Genomic DNA, 22,094 nt, shown 5'->3' on the forward strand with positions numbered 1-22,094 from the left:
CATCTGCATATATCCAGTCTTGGCACCATCTCTGCTAATTAGGGAGGCCTTATGATTCACCGTCATTACATTTAGTACATCTCTGTGAATAAAGTTTAAAATATCAAGATTCCAGGGCACAAAAGCTCCTTTATAGCCTTCATTCACAATTAGGCTTGTGCTGCATTCTTGCCATTTTGAAATGACCCTTGTCTTTAACACTGCAACTTGTGATGTACAAATGGACTACAGGAAAATATTTCAAAACTAACATAAATAATAATGGATAATACAATTGTTATATGCTTTACCTACAGATTTCTGACCAAGGAAGTCATTATTTCTTAGAGTCTTTGCCATAACAAGGGAGAAACACTGCAGAGTATTCAACATTACTGTGTATGGACAGCACGTTATTTTACAGTATTTTCATGATATAAGCCTGTTCCAAGTACCAACTAGAATATCCAAAAGAGTGCTTTTAACCGATAGCCCAAATTCCCTATTGGCACCACATTTCAAAGTGGAAGCTATAGCCTTCCCAGTCCTCGCATGTGTTTCTCATCTAATCAGAAGCGCACATACTTGTGCAGAGCCTGGCATGAATCCAAGGAATCTGCTGCGATTTATCAAGCAGATATCACGCATTCGGAAATTGTCTGCATACTTACCTACACAATGGGCTGCTCTGCTACATGAACCCCCTTGAGACAGCTCCTTCCCCCATGCCCCCTACCCTCTCCTCCTGTTTCCTTGTTTATTCTCCTGCACATTGGCATTTCTGGCCTTGCACCTCCATGTTCCCACACAACATTTTGGGAACAGCGGGTCACACTGTCTGCTGAGCCATTCACCCCTTGTTGTGCACATGTGCAGTGCTGGAGAAGCATATCTCCCTTTCACAAAGAAAAGCCGATTTATATTTTTAGACATTTTATGGCACATAGGTAAGAAATGTTGAGGTTGCTCTAATTACTGTTGAGTTTGCAAAGTGACTGCTTTAATTTAAGCAAGAAAAACCTTGCTTTCTGTCATGGTTCTTTTCATGACAGACCTATAATCCTAGTATAAATGATACTTAATTTTATATACTATAATAATTACTTAACTGATACTCCAGAAGTAGGTTTCACTAATCCAGTAAAGCTCTAAATAAAACAGTTCCATGGTCTTTTCCCCAAAAGCTCACTTGTCCCATGCAAACTCACTCTCAGTGTTACTCTCCTTTCTCCAGGAACATTTAAAACCAGACAGCTCAGCTGTGTGCAATAGTCATTCTGGTTTTATTTCTGCCACAGAAGCGAACAAGTGTGGCAGGACCCAGGCTGGGCACTGGTGCCACCCTCATCTGCAGTCACAGTTTCAGCAACACCAGGTGCACCAGTATTTTTCCCAGACTGGTGACTGGGGAAGGCAAGGATGTCTCCTTCAACACAAGCAGCGACAGCAGCAGGGTGCCCTCCATCTGCTGTAGAGATGGAGAAACAGCTTTCAGGACTTCTCTCTCTCAAATTACCATGTGTGTCCCCACAGGTGAGAGGCAGCACCCCAGTAACCACTGCAGAGCACAGGGCAAGTGTGCTGTCTCCCGTTGAAGCAGCCGTGTCAGCCAAGCCTGGGCAAAGGAAGGACTGTGATGTGAACCTGAGAGGCACAGAGGAGAAGGAAAGGATTTGTAGGAGAGGCTTTCCATGAAAAAATAAACCTTGTGTTTTTTTAAAAGAAAAACTTACTCTCTCAACTATCTGTCAGGGCAGCAGCAGCAGGTACAGTGGGACTCCTGTTTGGGAGGTAACAGCAATTAGGTTTGCAATTAGTAAGGATAAATGAGGATGTTCACAGCTGTGCAAGCTCACTGCCACACTCTGCTCCTGTATTCAGGTGGGTGCATCTGTGACAATGCCAATCTGTGTTGGACATATCCCAGAGTTATTAGTGCAGCCCTATCAAGACCGCACATCTGCTCTTGCTTACATTGAGCTAATGTTTTCCAGCTTCCCTTCACAGCTGTGAGGGGCTCTTTCTGAAAACAGAATCTCAGAAATGAGCCTTGAGGTAACAACTTCATCTAAAAAGCTGGGCTGCATGTATAAGCCTAAAGCATTTGCCCATATGGATATATAGGATAGACATCAGTGCTAGTCTCAGCCAGCTTAAGTCATGTGAATCCCAGTCCCTGCCTCTATTTCACCATGAGGGTAGCCTCCTATGTTGTACTTTGTATTTCTTGACCATGGCACTGAGATGTTCAGCACCCTCTTTCATGGAGTAGCTGCTTCTGAGCTTGTCTCTTGTGTTGGGACAGCCATTGAGAGTTACCGTGTTAATGGCTAGTGGCAATAATAGAATAGTTTGGGTTGGAAAGGACCTTCAAAGCTCATCTGGTCCAACCACCCTGCAGTAAGCAGGATCATCTTCAAGTAGATCAGGTTGCTCAAAGCCCTGTCCAGTCTGGAATTGAATGTCTCCAGGGATGGGGCATTTACCACTTCTCTGGGCAACCCGTTCTAGTGTTTTATCACCTCCATTCTAAAAAATTTCTTCCTCATGTCTAGCCTGAACCTCCCCTCCTTCAGTTTAAAATGGGTCTTTCATGGGTCTGAAGGTCAGTTGAAACCAGCCCGATATGTGTAGCCACAGGTAGTTCCTTGCAGCACTCAGACTGCAGCAGGGACAGAGAGAGTTTTTCACCAGCCATTCTTCAAGACTGCCCAAACTTCTCAAGACTATTTAGTCAGACCCTTTTGATGCTGATTTTCTGCTGTGACCGTGTGTGAAAGCTGCAGGGGAGTTGCCTTTGTATCATCACAGAGACGTGCAAGGTAAAGAATGGCTCTTGTTAACAGTTATTCTTCCCCTCAGGAGTCTGAATGAAATACTATTGTAGCATAAAAAGGATACAAAGACAAAGGATCAAAAATATTGCAGATGTGAACTTGCAGGCAGCTCCCCTTTTCGCCAGATTTTGCCCTCAGTTCCTTCCTACACTACTTCAAGCACTTCAGTGTCGTTGCTTTGATTATTTTTCCTTCTTTTGTTGTTCATCTGGATGAAGGCCTTGGACTTTGGTTTCAAATTGTATGTTTCATTACACCAGGACATTGAACATACATGTAAGAAACAAGTAGCCAGTGGCTTGAACCCCATGCTACAAGAAAACACTTGGATGTGAAACTCAGGAATATACTTTTTCCCCTTGAGAATGCATTTCTATTGCTTCGTAGAATAATTTTTGTATTTCTTTTCAAGACATAAAGAATATGTTAGCCCTGGATATACATGGCGAAGTGTGTGCATCCAAATTTAAGAACTGAAAAGGATTGTGCTTAGACCAGCATGACAGGTGTCTCTCCATCAACAGCCTTTTTAGATATTTTCAGAGATATAGGTGCTTTGGAGAATGTGTTGGAGCTTGAGATCATAGTATTTGGGCAGAACAATTGGAGCTGCCCTTGCTGTCAAGAAGAACAATGTTGGCTCAGGTTAACTTGCAGCTGTGGTTGGGCTCTGTGGGACTATTTGAAGCCAGGCTATGGTTTCCCTTGCTGGCAGTTATACTGATGTGGAGATGAATAGTGCTAAGTGACTGAAGAGTAAGGATGTCGGCTCATGTTTTAGAGAAAAAGACTTGGAAACCTGCAGACAGTGCCGATAAGTGTCCTGACAGCTACATGCAATCAAACAGCTCATTGTCTTCTTTTGTTTCTTTGCTTGGAGGGTTATTTTGAAAAAGGTATTTCTTCTGTGTAATTTAACCAACATCTCCCACAGGGCTGTGGAAAGTGGATGTAGATGGTGGAGTACCACCAGCCAAACTTCAGTGTCCAGCAAAAGATACCAAAAAGAAAAGGCTGGAAGCTTCCCTCAGACCGCTCTTTCTCCCTGTCTTCACCCTTGGCTCAGAAGATCCCAAGTACATGGTCACAGGCCCATGTGGTGCACCATGCTCACCAGAAAGTCTTGGCTGTGTTGGAGTTGTTGGCTGGAGTTGTTGAAGCCAGACTACTGCTGCTCTTCAGGTTTCTGCATTCAGACTGAAACAAGGTCAAGTTCAGCTGTTAGAACACTTAGTCAAAATGATGGGCTTCTTTGGGGTTATGCAAGTGTCACGTGGCACCTGAGGCCTAAAGCTGGAAGGTGCCTCTGTGACAGGGGTGTTGTGCTCAGGTTTTGTAGTTTGCTCCCTCATAGACACAAAATATAACCCAGGTGCCTTTGCCAGCACATGCACTCAGAAGTGCTCTCCCCAGCAATGATGTATTCTCTGCTTTATTCAGCATGTAAGATTTAACCCTGGTAGCCTTGCTGGTGATAAATTATTCTGATTTCAACGCTACCCTATTACATCCAGAACTCCTGCATGGAGCTTCCTCTGCTCTTTCCTGGTCTGGTGCCTCCTTCTACGGGTCAGTCTCACTTGTCATTTTCTTCAGGAGCTGTTTCCTGCCATGGCAGAGCATCTTCAGCTGTAGCCTCCCGTACTGCGAAGCTGATGTCACACTGCTAGAGATAGGAGTATTTCTTTTTAACCTTCATTTTTTTCTTTTTTTAGTCTTTCTCTGAGTTATTCCCTTTATTTTATCTGACCCAAAACCCCAGAACAGACAAAAGCCAACCACTGATATATCCATTTACTTTCTGCAGTTTCCCGGATCTTGCAGAGGAAACATCAGAGCTCCTCTGTGATGCACTTTTGACTGGAGTTGCGTTCACTAATTCTTCCTCCAGCAGTAGTTGCTTCCCTGGTCTAGATGGGGGTCAGTGAGGAGGGTGTTAATCAGCTGTGACTGTGCTCTGAGTGGTGAGGTGGCCAGTGTTAGTGAGGGGAAGCCCCACCTGCATCTGGCTTTAATGCAGAACATAATTCATACACCAAGGGGTCTGGTAAGGGATGGAAAGCACATTCGGGACGGTTGAAAATTTCCTCAACTTTCACCACCGAGCTCTATGCAAATGGCTAGAAAATGTGTCCACCTCCAACTTCTTGTGCTAGCCTGTGGTCATCAAGTGGTACAGACATTTTGAATGGTTATTGCCAACTTCAGACAGCCCCGACATATTCTGTCTGCACTGGAAGAAATCTTCAAACAGTTTTGACAAATATTTTTCCATCAAAGTCTGTAATGTAATCAATGTTAAAACCTGTAGTGAAACAGTGGAAAAAGTCTCAGCATGAAAAGTGCAAACTAAGTAACCTGGGGTAGTTCTGAAAAACAGAAGAAGAACAAAGTAATTTTTAGTTTCACCATACTCCTCAGTTTACTCTGTTTCTATCTTTTTAAATCTCTACTTTTCCTCTCCTTTTTAATATCTTCCCACTTTTTCAGTGGGGTGACAAGAGAAACCATGCCAAAAAAGAAGAAAGCAAAACGCTTTCTTACGCTCTTTTTTTTTTTTTTCTTTTCCACTTTTTCTTCACATTTTAAAACTTGAAGTGATGAAAACTGGTACTTGATGTGATAAAATGTCATTTTTATTTTGACATTTTACACAAAGAAACAGAACACTTGACTGTGGTGAAAAGGAAGGAGAGGGGAAGAAGTCACATTTTCCATCAGGCACCCTTAAGGTATCTCGACCATAACACTGATGTCCAATTTTCCAAACACAACTTTCAAGTAAAGGAAAACAGCAGCCGCCAGTCTCCTCTGACTTTTTCAGCACTCTCATTCGATCACTCTGACCAGGGTAATTTGTTTTCCTCACCTCATTTTCAAAAGTCAGACAAAAGAAGTTATTGGCGCTCTGCCTGTGTAAGGCAATAGGGAAGGGCTGTGGTGGAAAGTGCCGCTTCCAGTAGCTCTCTTCTGCTCTGTGATGGGGACCTGGAGGCCCTGTGGTCATTTGTGTCACTAAGTGCTTAGGCTGGGCACTGGAAAGCAAAGGACCCATGCAGCACTTCTGCCCTAAGCGACCTCTGCTGCTGCTGTGCTCTGCAGACACATGGATAGCAATAACATCAGCAATTAACATGACTCAACTGCTTGCAAAAAAAAATAAATGTTCCTTGACACTAAAATAACAGTCAAACCTGAAAATTACAGTGGCCAAATATTTTAACTTAGACCGTAAGACCCTCTTTACAGCAGACCGGTTGAAATAAAAGGTCATCTCTCACAAGTTGGGGTGCTTGAGTGTGTGGAGCTTGCCCAGCTCACCTTGGCTCTTGCCACTGGCACCAGCTGGGGTTCCCAGAGGCTCCCACACCTAAGAGAGAGCTGCAAAACCTAAACAAACAGCACCATTCACATCCTAAGCTGTGGACAAGGTTCTCCACCTCCAAGAAGGAACTGAGAAATGATGAACGGCACAAGCGTAATGACCCAAGAGATCCTTGCTCAGATTTCTCCCATGGTTTGCCTGTGTCTGCTGCTTCAGCCCAGACACTCTTTCATGGACTGGCAGAGAGATATTTTCCACTGTTGCTTTCAGGGTTCAGCCACAGCAACATGAGAGCCCCACTGAGACAGCTTCCAGCTGGCAGCAGGGCTTCCAGCACCGTGTCATCTAACCCTTTTGGGAGCAAGCATTGGGATGGCCATCCACAGAAATGCAGCATCTCAACCCACCAAATAATAATGGGTGGTACTACTTGGATAAGATGGATCAGGAGAAATATACTCAAGCTGATGTTTAGGGATCAGGCTGAACCTAGAAAGTATTTTCCATCCCTAGTGGTTAGAATTTTATGAGGGTCATTCCTACACTGCAAAGTCTGCTGGAGAAATGTGAAATCAGCACTGCTTTTACCAGGTTTTTAAAAAGCCTTGTTGATTGGGCATTGTTTTTTGTAAAATGAAAAAGCAGCTGTGATTCAGACCTACATGTCCAATGGATCAGGTTAAATTACCCCAGTCTAAGCCCCTCTTGAAAATAAATATTTTCTTCCTCATTTAATTTCTGTTGCATATGGTTCATTTCTCCTAATCATCATCTGGGCAGAGAAAAAGCTGCTGTGATTGACAGCACAGAGAGCAACAGATGGTTCTGTTTTTGTTCAAGAAAGACCTAGAGAAATAAGCCCATTCAGTAGCATTACTCTAACTTTCTCTTTTTAAAGTAACTTTTTTTTGGTAATGAGCTGTGTCGATACTTTCTAAACCAAGCACTCAAATACACATCAACTTTAAATTAAAACAAACACCAAAATATTTCTAGGCTTGCATCCTTTACCAGCATTTCTCCCAAGTTTAAGAGCAGATGCTTTCTCACATGAACATCTGTAAGGGTGCTGCAGTACTCAGTAACACTTCCACAATGTAAAATTCCCTAATGATTGCTCAAGGATGGTACCAATCACTATGCATACAGGAGGCTAAAAAGCATAGTGAGTTTCATAAGAGCAAAATAAGTTAATTGCTTGACTGTATGTCCAGAGTAATTATAGATTTTCCTTTGAAATGGGCTGGTATAAGTGGGAAGGCTCTGTCTAGGTAACTTAGATAAAAAGTGCTCAGCAAGTTCCTATCTTGGATTTCCCAGAGAATGAATTTTCCACACTCCATTTTTCCTGCACAGTCAAAACACAGCAGGGCTGGCAAGCAAAGCCCCAGTAATCCTGATGCATAGGAAATTCCCATGTAAAGGAGCATTTCAAGCTATTAGTCTATGGTTTTGGTTGTCTAGACTATTAATCTCCCTGTGTTTTCCAAACTTGCTCTTTTCCTCTCAGAAGCTTCCCTGGTGAGGCTTAGTATCAAATTCCCAAATTCTGCCTGGCCCGCGGGGCCAGCAGCAGCATGTTGAGCCCCTCCAGCACCCCACATGCTGTGCAGAGTCAGGGCTCCTGGGGTAACCCCAGACCATGGAAGCAACACAAACTCTTTGATGAGTTAAGGCAGATGAAGATACAGGTTTAAGGACTTTCATAATGTGGCACAGGAATTGGAAGTTCGATGCTACCACTGAGTGGTAAGCATTTGTGTAGCATTTCAGAAGCTTTATTTTCAACAGACACGTTTTTCAAAAATGGATATTTAAAAAACCTGAGAAAACCTAGCTTTGTCATAAGTGAGCCTAATGTTAAAACACTTTTTGGTGCTAATTGTATTCACCAGCAGTTAAAATTAAGCCTTCCTTGCCCACCCAAGTGGGAGAAGTGGTCAGGGATATTCTGGTGTGTGATGTTATTTTTTGGGGAAGGGGTGGATGTGACAGGGAGAAAAAGAGTTTTCACTTTCCAGGAGGAGCCTTCTTTGAGTACAGGAGCTGAAGGCAGTGAAAGCCCAGCACCCGATGAAGGGAGCTCTGCCAAAACCATCACCCACTTCCACTGTGCTGCAGGTATCGTTACACCAAGGTCCTGTGCACTTGTGGGGCTGTCTCTCATCTGAAAATCCACTTACATTGCTCTGGTCACAGGAGAGAGAGCACTGCTGTCTCTATGTGTGCGTGAGAGAGAAACCAAGTAGTTTAATCTGCTTGAGCTTTGCATGTTCTTTATCACAAAGCCATAAATGAGTTAATCAAATTTTGACACAAATTCAATGTTCAGGTCCGTGAACTTGCATTAAACCATGAGCTTTTCGCTTGTTTCAGTAGAAAAAGACAAGCAAGTTTTGCAGTGATTTTTCCAGTGCTTTTTCACACCAGACCTCAGATCAATGTATAAACCAGCAATGGTCTGTAAATATTCAAAGGCCGTGGGGTTTCCACAGCAATGGCTGTGACCTGTAGCACAGAGCAATGTAGAGAGTCAAAAAACCTATCTCCTTCCTGGATGTAGATTCTGATTTCACTTTACTGTATGAAGAAGAGACAAAATTCAAATCCATGAGAGCCATGACATGAACCATGAGCAAGATAATTTACCTACAGCTTTCAACATGGATCTTCAAAGTAAGGTACTAAAGCCATGGGTGAATGGATGTGTGGATGGATGAATGGCAAGAACTGCTTTTACTATGTTTATGGGGTACTGAGTAAGGAGATCCTATGGACAAGGTATGAATTAGAGGCTTCTCGTAAGGTCTCTGAATATCAGTACTGTTCTTCTGCCTTTCAGGTTGGAATAAAGGCTATTTGGTACATAAATATGTATGCATGCAGTCTGAAATTTGCAAATCATAATGGAATCATAGAATAGTTTGGGTTGGAAGGGACCTTGCAAGGTCATCTAGTCCAACACCCCTGCAATGAGCAGGGACACCTTCAACCAGAGGAGGTTGCTCAGAGCCCCGTCCAGCCTGGCCTCGAATGTTTCCAGGGATGGGGCATCGACCACCTCTCTGGGCAACAAGTTCCAGTGTTTCATCACCCTCGTTGTAAAAAAAATTTTTCCCTATATCTAGTCTAAATCTCTCCTCTTTTAAATTAAAACTTTTACCACTTGTCCTATCCCTACAGGTCCTACTAAAAAGTTTGTCCCCATTTTTCTTATAAGTCCCCTTCAAACACTGAAAGGCCAGAATAAGGTCTCCCTGGAGCCTTCTCTTCTCCAGGCAGAACAACCCCAACTCTCTCAACCTATCCTCACAGCAGAGCTGGGACAGGGCCCTCGGATCATTTTTGTGGCCCTGTTAATCCCAGAGCATTGGGTAGCTCATACAGAAGAACCATTATTCTCTTGTGTTATCAAAACTGGGTTTGTCCCTATCTTAAATACATTTGATCCCTCCTCTGTTATTATTGCTGTTTCCATTGCGCCAGTCAGCTTCTTTCAAGCTAGCAAGGAAAGACACTCAGGAAAATACTGCAACAAGAAGTGGGACAACCCACCCATACCCACCCGTGACACCAGGCGGAGCAGGCACAGGGAGAGCAGCTGCCTGCAGTGCTGCTCCGGCTGGCACAAGCCTCTGACGGCTCCCTGGCGACATCCTCCTGCAGATCCCATCACCGTGTCTGACGCCAGGTTCAGTTCCATTTTTTTCTCAATTAAAAGGGATGTGAGGTCACACCAGGCAGGATTCGTCTCCTCCAACTGCAAGCTGCATGCTCACTATGAGCTCCAGTCATGGAGACAAGCTGAGCTGCCTTCTCTCTCTATCTGTGGAGTTTACACCCGATACTAATATTTTTGTTAGCAGAGTCTGACCTCAGCTGACATGTTCCTTTCCCCTTTTTTGCCTTCCCGCTGCTGTTCCCAGTGTGCCACTCCACTGCAGGGGTCCACACTGGGCAGTGCTGGGGAGCACCAACCCCACGGCAGCTCCTGCTGCTCTGCTCACCGCAGGCATAACACCCTGCTTGCTTTAATAGCAGAGTAAGGTCAGACCGCTAGAAACTCTGGTCCTTTGGGGGCCTTCCCTCCCCAAAAGCAAACGTTCCCCCCTCGTGGTGCCCATCATAGCAGGACCCCATATCACACTGCAGGTTCCTGCAAGGCATGAACCTTAGTTTGGAAGCAGAAATGAATCTACAGCAAGAATCCAGACCAAGACAGGCAGAAAAGCATGATATAAATGACATTTAGACATGCAATGTGCAGTCGCTGGCTGATGTTGCCTACACTGAGGACTTGGTTCAGGCTTGCTGCTGGGAAGGAGGCAGATAAGGTCCATTTCCCCTACGGCTGCTGTGCTGGAGGGGGATGGCACAGTTGTCCAAACCCTGTTTGACAGAATCTGTAAGTCTAACCAAGTGTTTGTGGCCAGCTAAACTTAAGACTTTAGCAGGTTGCTTCAGACCCTCTCTGCTCCAGCCACATACACCATTGTGGGTCAGTAAAACTGTGTTTCTGAGTTGCACAAGCACTTCTCTACTGCCAGGTTGGGTGGACACCTTTAACCTCTGTCTCTGCTGCTCATCTTTGCTTCATCTGTGTAACCTCCTGGCATACTCCTGCTGGTGGGAATTTATTTTTTCTGTTTTTCAGGAAAATGTGTTTGCCTGTTGCCTAGGACACAGGTAATCTGTGAAACATGGTACATTTCGGGGCGGGGGTATGGCGGGGTGAAGAATGTAGTAAGGACCAGCAGCAGAAAATCCCATCAACTGGAGCACATGGTAAAGATATCACTCTGAAATCTTTCAAAAGTCACTTGAAAGGATTTAATTTCCTTTTCAGAGGCACCTTCAGAAGCATAGTTTTCCTCTGGAGAAAAAAAAAAAATACTCAAAAGAAGCGTCTGGGCCTAGTCTCCTGGATCAATTTTATCAACAGATGGGTGAAACTGAGTGTCCAAGAGGAGCTGAAAGCTGCTGCCATGTGGCAGAGAAGGTAAAATAAATATTTTTCCCAGCCCCACCCCCAAGCGCCTCCTTAACCATGGGGAAGGAGGGAGCCCAGCCTTGGCCAGCCTCATCCCAGCTCCCTGCTGCCTTGGTGGGCCTGTGGTCTGCCAGCTCCCCCTGGACCAGCAGGATCTGCTGGCTTCACTGCTGCAAGAGCAGATAGATCTCCAAGGGCTGCTGTGCATGGCAGTTTCTCTCTCTTGCACACCTCTGCCCTGCTGCTGCATCTTCCAGGCTGTACCCTGGCAGCTGCCTGCTTCACCCATGCCTGTGGTTGGCCATGTGCTGCAGCAAAATCAATGTTCTGATCACAATGATGGTGTTGCTTCTCCTACATACCACCCTTGTAACTCAGCCTAAAGGTGGAGGCACAGGCTGGGCTTGCTGCCTTGTGCACCAGGAGCGTCTCTGCTCAGAGATTTGCTAACTATCCTGGGGCTGAGCCTTTCGTAATAATACTAAGGTTTCATTCCCACCAGAAACTGAATTGGGCATTACTGATGAAGTTAACAGAAATCACAGACACAGGGTGAAACTTGATGAGCCAGAAGTGTCCCATTGCAGAAGATCTCTTTGCCATAATTCAATGTCCCATCTGTTTTGTTAATGAGCAACATTAAAATCAGATCAGTAAATTTAATGTCTGCTTTAGCGGCTTCTGTGTCCTGAGGTTTCTGAGGTTTTTCTAAGGATGTGTTAGAGAAATAAGGCCTCCTTATTTCTCTCCAAAGCCTGTGTTGGTTAACATGAATCTGAGCTCTATATGAAAAAAATTACACCTCCTATCAAGTCTTCCAGGCTTCTGTACTTATTAGCTTTAGGTGCCAAGATGATTTGCTTCTTTAAAAAAAAGTAATATTAAAGTCTTTCCTTTTTTCTTTTTTCTTTTTTTTTTTTTTTTTCCCTAAATAATGAGTAATGAGTTAACAAGAAAGCAAATTAATTTATACACCTTAGAGGTATTTAAATCATAGAACCATAGAATACCAGATTGGAACGGACCTCAAGGATCATCTGGTCCAACCTTTCCCGGCAAAAGCGCGGTCTAGACAAGATGGCCCAGAAGCCTGTTCAGATTAATCCTGAAAGTGTCCAGTGTTGGGGAATCCACCACCTCCCTGGGGACATTCTTCCAATGGCTGACTCTTCTCATTGAGAAAAATTTTCCTCTTTGTCCAATCAAAGTCTCCCCAGGAGTAACATGTACCCATTACCCCATGTCTTTTCCATCTGACTACTTGTAAAAGGGAGTCTTCACCTTCTTTGTAGCCACACTTTAATTACTGAAACATGGTAAGAAGGTCTCCCCTAAGCCTTCTTTTCTCAAGGCTGAACAAGCCCCGTTCTCTCAGTCTTTCCTCACATGGCAACTTCCCAGCCCTTTGATCATCTCTGTGGCCCTTCTCTGGACCCTCTACAGCCTGTCCACATATTTTTTATATAGTGGGGACCAAAACTGAACACAGTATTCCAGGTGTGACCTGACAAGTGCTGAGTAGAGTGGGACAATGACTTCTTTGTCTCTGCTGGTGATGCCCAGCACCTTGTTGGCCTTTTGTGCTGCAGCAGCCTATTGTTCACTCATATTGATCTTGCTGTCCACCAGGACACTGAGGCTCCTTTCCACAGAGCTGCTTCACAACTGGGTACATCCCAGCCTCTGCTGCACTCCTGGATTATGTTTGCCCAGGTGCAAGACCTTACTCTTGTCCTTGTTGAACTTCATAAGGTTCTTGTTAGCCCACTCGCCCAGCCATTCCAGGTCTTCCTGTAGGGTGTCTTTCCCTTTGGAAGTGTCCACTTCCCCACTCAGCTGGGTCTTCAAACTTCATCAGGGTACATTTGATACTATCATCCAGATCACTTATGAAGAAGTTAAACAGTGTTGGGCCCAACATCGATCCTTGGGGGACCCTATTCATGACAGGTTGCCATTTACCGCTACCCTCTGGGTATGGTCTGTCAGCCAGTTCCTCACCTACTGCAGAGTGCACTTGGCTAGACTGTAATGCATCAGTTCCTCTAGGAGGAGGCTGTGAGAAAGCCTTGGAGAAATTCAGGTGAATGATGTGCACTGCTCACGCCATGTCAACCAAGCAAGTTGCTTTGTCATAGAAGGTGATCAGGTTTGTCAAGCCCGACTTGCCCCTGGTGAATCTGTGCTGGCTATTCCCAGTCATGTGCTTCAACTGATTCATGATAGCCCCCACAAGGATTCACTCCAGAACTTTCCCAGGGGCTGAAGACTGATGGGCCTATAACTTCCTGGATCATACTTTAAGACCTTGTAGAGGGAGGTGATGTATTCAGTCTTCAGGTACGTCCCCCAATCTTCATGACTTCTTAAAGATCATGGAGAATCGCCTCACAATGTTGTCAACCAGCTCTCTTAACACCCTTGGGTGGATATTATCAAGGCCAACTGACTTGTGGGGTTTGAGTTCCTGTCATAGTTCCCTTAACAACTCTTTCATCACTGATAGTGGGTCTGTGTTTGCATCAACCTGGATTTCTGTTCCCAAGGCCTGGGATCCAACAGTGCTGGTAAAGACAGAGGTGAAGAAAGTGTTAAGAAACTTCTGCTTTTTCAGCACCGTTGGTAACTACTTCACCTCTGCTGTTTAACAGCAGGCCAATATTTTCCTTCTGCTTCTTCTTGTTGTTTATGTACTTGAAGAACTCTTTCTTGTAGTTCTTGACATCTCTGGCCAGTTTCAATCTGAGCTGAGCTTTTGCTTTTCTAACTGCATCTCTGCACACCCTGACAATGCTTTTGTAGTTCTCAACAGGTATTTGCTTTTCCATCTCTGATATGCTTCTCTTTTGGTTTTGAGCAGACTCTGGAAACAGCCTTAGCTGTGTCAGTTTTTCCTCAGTAAGGCTTAAAGAAAGAAATGTTTTATTTCCAGAAAGCATATTAAAAATGAAAATCAACATATCTTTCCATAACTTGTTTCTAGCAGAGTGAACAGGCAAAGCAGTGCTGTGGGTGGCCACATCAGTTACAGGCTGATAGGGAAAGTGGTCTTGAAACTGGATATTCTGGCATGAGATGATAACAAAGATACCAGCTCAGTGTCTATCCACTTTTAAAATGAACTTAATTTTCTTTTTGGCAGGGACCGTGTCACCTGAAACAGGCAACAGGGCAGCTCTGACAGCCTTTCACTGACCTGCCTCTGGCTTACAAGGTATTGGAGAGGATGAGTTGTTTATGTAAGGCCCTCAGCCACTTCTGTGACTTTTAGTTTTACGCTACGGAAAAATAATTCTTGTTGACAAAACTCCTGCGGGATCTGTACATGGGAAGAATGAAGCAAAGGACCCTGCTGTCCTTGGTGGCAGGGCACAGAGCAATCAGTGGGGTAACTGGCACTGTGCAGATCCTGTCACTGCAGACTTGACAAACAACTAACCCTTGTTAAAAACAACGAGCCAGACAGGGAGAGAGGGATGGAAGCAGAGAAATTGCCCAGTTCAAGGGAGTTCACAGCTTTTCCCACCTGTGAAAGCTCAGGCAGAGCCAGAACTGCTCAGCTGACAGATTACCCTACGGCTGTCTTGCATGGAAACACCACTGTCTGCAGCTGGGCCAATACCAAAACGGCTGTTCTAACCCTGTTTTGGATTATCCCAGAGCATCAGCCTTACCAAGAAAGTGTCAGGACACTACTCCAGTGTTGCTAGCAGAAAGTATTTAGAAAATCCTTAAGTGCTTGGAGGTCTAAAGGGCAAAAACCTTAGGTAGGATTGCTTTCCTATTTTTTTACTCAATATGCTGAACTGTAGCCTGTACTTGATTTACGCTGTGACAGAATATTTAATTAATCTTGTCAGCGTGCACGGTTGTGTTCATGGAAATGGACACACATGACACATCTTCCCTCCAGGGCAGTGCACCATGGACTGGAGACATTGCCTCACTGTGCCTGACCTGGTCACACTAGCAGGAAAAGGGACTTCTCCAGGGTTGAAGGTCACCCTTTGCATCACCCAGCTAATGCTGAAATAGTCACAGCTCTCAGAAGCACAGCTGGGTCTGTACAGCATCTACTCCCAACACTCCTGTCTCCTGAAGAGACTATGTATTCACAGAATCACAGAATCACAGAATGTTAGGGATTGGAAGGGACCTCAAAAAATCATCTAGTCCAATCCCCCAGCCGGAGCAGGAACACCTAGATGTTCCTTCCTGGACACAGGAAGGTGTCCAGGCAGGTCTTGAATGCCTCCAGAGTAGGAGACTCCACAACCTCCCCAGGCAGCCTGTTCCAGTGTCTGTCACCCTGACTGAGAAGTTTCTTCTCAAATTTAAATGGAACCTCTTGTGTTCCACTTTGTACCCATTACCCCTTGTCCTACCATTGGTTGTCACCGAGAACAGCCTGGCTCCATCCTCGTGACACTCACCCTTTATATATCTGTAAACACTAATGAGGTCACCCCTCAGTCTCCTCTTCTCCAGGCTAAAGAGACCCAACTCCCTCAGCCTTTCTTCATAAGGGAGATGCTCCACTCCCTTAATCATTCAGCAGCTTACAAAGTCACTCCCTTCATATATTGCCATAAAAAGGTTGCTCCAGTCATTAATTGCAGCAAGGAGCCCAGGAGCTGGCAGACTACTAGTGTGCCTTTGATACAGTGAAAACTTCAATTAACATGGACACCTGGAACAGAAGGAGAAGTAAGTATGTCTATGGCACTGTTAGAGAACTGAGGTGTCCAGCCAAAACTTGTCGGTCTTGCTTTTGTTTCTATTTCACTCACTCCAAATCAGCCCAACAGCTGTCATATAAGGGTATGAATATTTGGTAACAGATGTGGCTGCCAACAACTGGACAAACTCCTGAAAGTCTTGCAAAAGCTGTCTCCTCAGCCAGAGGGATTCATTGTTGACAGTCTCGAGACCACAGGCCTGGATGTGATTGGTACAGGTCTAGAAATGCTCTTCAAGTGTGTAGACACATCCATCCTCTCCTATGGAAGAATGAGGAATTCCTCAAGTGTATATAGCCATAATCTTTTGAGAATGCCATAAAAAACCCACCATGGTGATATAATTTCCTTTTCAAATGATCTTTTTTTTGTTTTTTTCGCCCCTTGTGAAAGTAAGTATTTATTATAGAAACCAAATTAGGAAGACAAACACAGCTTTCGCCTTACAGGAAGCTCATTCTTTTCTGTTATAAATGGTGCTAGTTGGCTGGGATTCTACCCAGCAAGGGCTGCCAGCTCTGTGAGAGAGGTTACTCGTCTCTCCCATCCACGTGGCTCTTTCCCAGTTATTACTACAGCATATATTTTAAAAAATATTTTTAGCTCAAACAGACAGGCAATGAATGAAAGCGAATGTGCCAGATGTCCCTCTCAGTTCTGTCTAGTCTACCCACATTCTGCCTTTTCTGGGGTAAACAGATGCCTACGGATTGGGTATTTTTCAGAAACCTTTCACAAGTCGAAGAAATGAAGCAAAACACTAGGCCTGCAGCACACCGCAGCTGCTGGTTCTAAACATGAGGTTGGCATCAGGCCTGGGTTGTTCTGATAAACACAACCTTTTTCCCCCTTTCTAGGCCTGGCTTCTTAGCTCCTCACAAGCTGGCCTGTTCAGAGTATGCAGTGCTGGTGGGAGATGTGTGATGTTTAGCATAATCAGATCGCAATGGACACTACTGGTCTTACCACAGTGTATTTTGTCTGTTTTGTGACCTTTGAATGCAAAGTGTGGTGACACAGGTTTTCTCATTTTGGCTGGAGCCTGGACACAGTAAGTTCACAAGCGAGTGCTTGGACTTTTCTCCTAATGATCTCTGCAGAGCTAACCAGAAGGTCGTAATCCAAAACTATAGCACTGCTATTTTCCTAACAGCCCCGCTCTTGATAGATGGCACCCGAATACATGCATAAAGCAAACAATTTAATAATCTGATATGAGCAGTCACCAGCTCTTACATTTTGAAACCTGAGGAAAAAAAAATGAATTAAGATGAAGCCAAAGATTCAGGTTAGATCTTGTTTAATCCAAACCAGGATATCCATCCCTGACAAAAATGTTGACCACGGCTGTTTTTTTGGCACTGTGTCTTCTCTCCCCACCCTGCTTTCTTGGAAGTCACTGTGCTCTGGCTCTTCAATTAGAAACGGATAACCGAAGGATTGCAGACTGGAAAAAGCTTATCACACTGCATTATTTGTTCCATCACTGGAGCCCTATCACCACCGTGAAATGTATTTCTGCAAGTTTGAAAGGGACTTGGATAAACCACCTGGCCATCCCGTCTGAGACTGTCAACAGTCTGATCCAGGCAGTTTGTCATGGACCCTTGAAAATGACATTGATGGAGTGAAGGGGTCTGTGTCTCCCATGCATATTTTGGAGCGAGGATTTGTGCAGACAAACTGGTGGAGGCTGTGCTGGATCACCCTGACTGCAGCTCTGCTGGGAACCAGGTGCCCAGGCCCACATTTCTGCCCACTGCTGACTCTTTAGTTTAGGCAATCTCTTAGTTTAGGTGTACGGGGGGGGTGGGAAAGGTGTTTTTTAGGCTGTAAAAGGTGGAGGAATGAGGTAGCAGGGGCAGTCCAGGCTGCTGGAGCACATCAGCCCAGAGTACCTCCCTGGGCAAACCATGGGGCCCTGAGTGGGGTGAAGAGTGGCAGAGTGGTAGTACCTCAGCCCCAGCCCTCATATTATATTGGAAAGAAAGTGCCAGTGTCGGGCAAAGCAAGAGGATTTCCTAATTGATGGAAAAGTCAAAGTCAAGGAGGATCCAGACTCCTCTGGAGATCCATCTGCTTTGGGTAAGGGCAGAGGCCATGTTTGGAGCTGGATCTGCCCCACTCTCCTTTTCTGACAGCTAGGGATAGCTTTCTATAACCAGTGCAGAAAACATCTGCCTAACAGACCTCAACGGTCTGTACCTCTGGTAACCAGACTGCAAACTTCACATAGCGTGGGTGTTACTAACACTGCCCAAAACACTCACAGGACCATGGCCATCTGCAGAGGTCACTAGCAGTGTGTTGCAGGAGAAGAAAACACCTAAACCTGAGGAAGATGTTGCACAAACTGTGAATGTAAACCCTTTTTGGGTGCACAACACTTAGAAAGCCCCATGAGTCCACATTCCCCTCCGTAGCCCATCTCTGTGGAGGCTCCCTCAGGGAGCGGGGTGGTGGGTTTTGCCTAAATCCCCTTTACTGACCAAAACTCACACAGAAACAAGGAGCAGACCACAAATGTCTTCAGTGAAAATACCTCACTTGCAGTGAGTTCTGCAGTGGTCAGCACAGAGGTGGGAAAAGGCTCCAGTGCCATTCTCTCCCTGCAGCCACACTGAGTGTGGTTCAGTGGAGATCTCTTGTGAAACAGCAGGTGCACATTACCCCTGTGCTCAGCATGGAGAAGTTATCACTGCAAACAGGGTTAGTTCTAAGTGAAGGAACTGTAGGTGTTTAATTACAGATACACAATTTCCTGGGCCACAGCAGGTTTTTTTAGCTTTTTTTTTTTTTTTTTTTTTTTTAATTTTAGTCATTTTGTTTTGTTGCCTCTTGAAACAGTAGCCTGCAGTTTTACATAATAACCTCACTAATAGCCCCCTTGCCCAATGTCAATATGAATAACATAGTAATAAGAGGGCCCTTTCTCACAGAGCAGAGTTTTTACTTGTGGAGAAGGTGGGAAGGAGCTTTCACCCAGCCGTTATTACATTTTAGCTGACATCTTGTTACGTGACATAAACAAGTGCTTTACTTCATCTTAAACAGTTGATTACCAGAAAGGGGCATATCCTGTTGCCAGAGACAGACAGGGGAAAGGTAATTATGGCTGTGCTTGAGCTCAGCTAGCAGAGGCTGGAACGGTGATGCTGGGTGTGCAAACACACCGTGAACAGGTAAGGAGGGAGTCAGATTTTATTCTGTGAGGAATCCTGCAATGCACACCAGGCCTGCAACTGAAACCAAAACCAAAACTTTTAGGTCAGTCGTTTTCTCATCTTCAGATCTGTTCTTCTTAACATGAAATGTTTTCAGCGTTTTATTCCACTACAAAGTTAATTCAAAGTAGTGCTATTTTAGATTCAGTTCACACATTTGGATAAGTGTATTTGACAATTTGGAGATCAAGACTGGAGAATCTGAATCAGTTCCTCCATTGCTTTTTACTTCAGAGTCCAAAGTTTCTGCCGTCGATGATTTTGTGGACCAGCTGTTCCTTGCTGAAGGCACAGAGAGTGATAAGCAGCAAAGATTTCTGCAGATGGGATTCTGTTCAAAAGATTGGAAATAAAATAGCAAAGTCTAAACTCCATTACAAATTCAGACCAAAATAAATGTGTGTAGCAGCAAACCACCAGAGCAGTGATGGGTAGGAACCAGGTGGACTCTATTAGAAAGCAAGGAAGGGAATCTTTCTTCTCTCTAATAGCTGCCAAGAAACATGCTTGCTTCAGCCTTTGCATGAGATGATAGACAGGGTCTTTGTAGCCCAAATCTATTCAGTTTTATTCCTCTTCCCTTTGGGACATGGGTGCTGTGGATGTTCATTACCCATGTTGGAAACATTAGCCACAGGAAGCTCCTGGACCGGAGTCTGGAAAGCCATGAAAGCCCTAACAGCAGCTGAAAACATCAGTGCTGTCCCAGCACTTGCTGAATCAAATTATTAAGTGCCAAGATAAATTCATGTTTGTATCTGAGTCATTCCCAATTTTACTGAGTCCAGGGTTTTCAGACTCCCTTCCTACCAAGAAAATCTTATTTCCTTGAAAAAGAAACCCCATTTTGCTGACAGCAGCTTCTAAAATCTGGAATTGTGTTTTCAGAAGTCTTAGTTCACTCTCCAGTAAATTCCTTTTCACCTCTCCTTGATCAATGAAATAACTGGAATATTTGCATTTTTTTAAATTAGGATTTTCAGTAGTCATAAAGCATAGGCTAGTAAACATTTTTCTGCAAAGCTATTTAGTTAATTAATAGTTATAGATTGAAGCAAGGCTCAAAAGCTAATCTATGAAGTGTTACTTAATGATCACGAACATCTGACTTGAGAATCCAAGATTTCATTGGAACTAAATTAAGATTCCTGCCATTAGAATGATAAAATGAGGGAGATAAATACAACAAAAGCATGAAGAGAGGAGACACAGCTCTGTCTGCCAAGACTGTGGGCAGAGATAACCTGAGCCTCCCCTGTTTCTGGGGCTGTCACTGAGACAACCGGGGTGCTGCAGGCAGTGAGTTGTGTTTGTCCTCAGGGGAAAACACTGAGCCCACAGCAGCTGAAGTCTCTGCTCCTACACCACACATGGCTGGTGGAGAAGGAGAAAAAGGAAAGACCTGCCCTTGGCTGTCTTTGCTCCTGAGCTGGCTTAGCCTGACCCCACCTGTCCATAGAATCATTTTGTTTGGAAGAGACCCTCAGGATCATCGAGTCCAACCATAACCTAACTCTGTCACTTAACCATGTCCCTAAGAGTCTCATCTACATGTCTTTTAAACACCTTCAGGGATGGTGACTCCACCGCTTCCCTGGGCAGCCTGTTCCAGTGCCTGACAACCCTTTCCAGGAAGAAATTTTTCCTAACATCCAATCTAAACCTCCCCTGGCACAACTTGAGGCCATTTCCTCTTGTCCTATCACTTGCTACTTGGGAGAAGAGACCAACACCCTCCATGCTACAACCTCCTTTCAGGTAGTTGTAGACAGTGATAAGGTCTCAGCCTCCTTTTCTCCGGGCTGAACAGCCCCAGTTTCCACAGCTGCTCCTCATCAGACTTGTGCTCCAGACCCCTCACCAGCTTCATTGCCCTTCTCTGAACTTTCCCCAGCACCTCAATGTCTTTCCTGTAGTGAGGGGCCCAAAACTGAACACAGGATTTGAGGGGGGCCTGGCACTGCCTTTCTGGGGGACAGGCACAGCCCCATGATCCTGTCTGGGGGCTGTTAACAGGAAATTGCCAAGTCAGGTGGTGGGGTACAGGTCAACACCGACATCCTTTGCACTTGTGCCACCAGCAGACATAACATCAACTGAGCCCTGCTCATGCCTCTCCACAGCATCACCAGCCAGCATCTCCTTCATGACATGACTTGCTCTACTCTCTCCCACAAAAAGGATCCGAATATAAACCAGAAAGTGCTTTCTCACCATGATTCATAAAACATCAGTTGCACGTCCCTTCCAGCACCTGCGAGGGTCTGAACAGCCTTCACCTCACAGATCTCCTTTCTGGGCTCATCTTCCATTTAGACATGAGAGCCACAGTCCCATTCAAAATCCTTGCTGCTTGAGACTTGTTCTCCTTAAATGGGGACAAAAAGTTTTCTCTGATTTGACAAAGATTAAGATTAGACCTTGTTTCTTCAGTCTCTCCATACCTCATTACCATCTCAGTAATACATTGGGGAGTAAAGACATATAGTGGCTTCCCTTGCAGCTGCAATCCACGAAGCTGGGGCATTTTAGCAGATGTAACTAATTTCCCTTGTTTAGCAGCACCTGTGGTGTTATGCTTTGCTGCTCTAGCACGCTGGTATGCTTAAGGCTTTTTACATTATCAAATAACTTAGCACCTCATTTCACTGGTGGGTGTTTGCCTTCTGGTTGGTCACACCCTGGTTTGTTCCCAGGATTTTTTTGTTTGGAGTGCACTGTTTTCCCCCTCAAAATTAAGCCTGGATGATATTTATGGATTTTTAGCTTCAGAAACTACATTCTGGATGGATGAAACCTTCACCACCATCTCAACAGGCCTCTGATTCTGCCAGTTTGTCACATCCAGTCCTTGGACATGCAACTTTAGCCTCCTGCTCTAAAAACATCCACTGTAGCGCAACCCTCACATTTCATTAGGCAACTGAACAGAAAGAAAACGAAAAATGAAAAAAAGTGGGATAATTTAGGGGCCCAAAGTACCCTAGAGGTCACAGAGGA

This window comes from Streptopelia decaocto, assembly GCF_964273445.1.
Source record: "Streptopelia decaocto genome assembly, chromosome: Z".
Taxonomy (NCBI): Eukaryota; Metazoa; Chordata; class Aves; order Columbiformes; family Columbidae; genus Streptopelia; species Streptopelia decaocto.